Consider the following 2,218-nt stretch of genomic DNA (forward strand, 5'->3'; position numbering starts at 1 on the left):
ACTTGTCTGGGCATTACCAGAGCAGAGGAACAGTCTTATTTTCCCTACTGGCAGGTTTCTCTCTTCATCGGGAGCGTGTGGAGGTGACAGAGGTTTGCTGCCTTCTCTGATGCACAAACCCAAGACCTTCAGGCTAGGAGACTGACATGCTGTCTGCTCTTCTAAGGAGGCTCTCAGATCATTCCTTCCACAAAACATTCTGATTGCAATCCTGTCAAGCCTCCATCTAAAAGATTTCTGAAGAAACCAGATTTCTATTTAGTGTGCAGTTCCATGCTGTAAGGTCAATCTGTGTTATGTGTTAGCTGTTTTTCTACATATTTTGCAGTAGCCGTTGCATCTTGCCCTTGACTGAATAAATACAGAACACACTTGAGTTTTCCACAATGCCTGCACAGACGTGTGGCTCCACCCCTTACTGCTGGGTGACACTGAGCGGGCTACTTAGCGTCTTTGTGCCTCAATTCCTCCATTAGTAACATGGAAACACTAGTGAGGAGTAAATGTAACTACTTCTTGGGGACAGTTTATTAGAGCAGCGACCGTGTTAAGACATGGGGAGTTGTCAGGACAGTGCTCGGCATGTGACAAGTTCCTGGTGAATTCTAGCTGTTGTCATTACTGTTGTTGATATTGTTACCATTCCCACGTTTCCCTGGAGAGTGTTCCAGAGAGACAATGTCGAGACCACCTGTGACTCACCACATAGAGTTTGCACTATCACTTCAGCCCCTCAGGGACTCAAGAACTGAATGTATGGGGCATGGAGGTGGGTATATATATATATATATATATATATATATATATATATATATATTTAGCGTAACGAGTATTTAACTCTTCTTATGGGGATATTGTGAAGCCTACATACAATGCTGGGGTTTCATCAGGCGCTCGTATGGAAAAGTGTAGTGCCTATTCTCTAGGAAATTTGAAGTCTAATGACCTCTTCGCAGGATTTGTATAATGACGGGAAAGTAAGTGATCCCTGGACGATTGTAGAACATGAGTATATACATTTTAAAACACATTCCAGAGGGAAATTTAAATCCCCAAGAACCTCATTATATAGCCCTTTTGAGGGGCCATTATTTTTATGAAGTCTAATTCTGTATCAAATTCTGAATATCTGAATCTGATGAAGATACAAAAGTATTAATACTCAAACTTTCATCAGTAGGACTTTATTTCTTGTGTAGTTTTCACATTGCCGGTTTTATGGTGTTTCTTATTTCTTCCACTAATATTCACGTTTTTTTAACCAAAGGGTGATGGTATGAATATTTTCTGAGTTACATCCTGAGGAGATGGTAAACTGTGTTTTCAGATGGAGAGTCTGAGGAGGGGGACAAAGGGGAGAGAGAGCGGAGCGAGAGTGGTTGAGGAGAAAGCAACGGGGGTAGGGAGAGAGGGATATGGGTACAAGCAGAAACCGAAGTGAAGAGACACAAGAGTAAAAGCTCACCCTTCTGGACCGTGTTTAACTCTCTATATGTATAAGTATAATAAGGTCTCTGAGTACTCGCAGCAACATTATGAGGTAAGCATTTTTAATGTTATCATCCCTTTTTGCAGATGAGGTAGCTTGAGACACGTAGAGGTTAACGGGTGAAGGACCTTGCCCAAAGTCACCTGGCCTGCAAGAGCTGAGTCAGATTGCTACGCAGGCCTGAAAGAAACAGAGAGGCGTGGTATCTGACCCCCAAATCCAGAATACACTGCAGTGTCCAGCATCCTCTGCATCAAAAGGCAAGTGAACATGTCCATCGGCATGAATCAAATTACCCTGGATCTCTGTATGGATTGAACATGATGTCTCCTGAGTGCATGAAAGACCACGGGGTGTCCTGTCAATATGCACACGTCACAGAGAACAGTTCCTGGTCCATTTCAAGCTCTATACATGTGTTTGCTTGTACCGACGTCAGTATCAGCATCCTCATCCTCATCTTTATGGGAAGTAGCATAACCATACTATAATGCCCAAATAACCTTTTTTTTTTTTTTTTTTTTTTGGTACGCGGGCCTCTCACTGTTGTGGCCTCTCCCGTTGTGGAGCACAGGCTCCGGACGCGCAGGCTCAGTGGCCATGGCTCACAGGCCTAGCCGCTCCGCGGCATTTGCGATCCTCCCGGACCGGGGCACGAACCCGTGTCCCCTGCATCGGCAGGCGGACTCCCAACCACTGCACCACCAGGGAAGCCCCCAAGTGACCTTT

The sequence above is a fragment of the Mesoplodon densirostris genome, chromosome X (assembly GCF_025265405.1).
Source record: "Mesoplodon densirostris isolate mMesDen1 chromosome X, mMesDen1 primary haplotype, whole genome shotgun sequence".
Taxonomy (NCBI): Eukaryota; Metazoa; Chordata; class Mammalia; order Artiodactyla; family Ziphiidae; genus Mesoplodon; species Mesoplodon densirostris.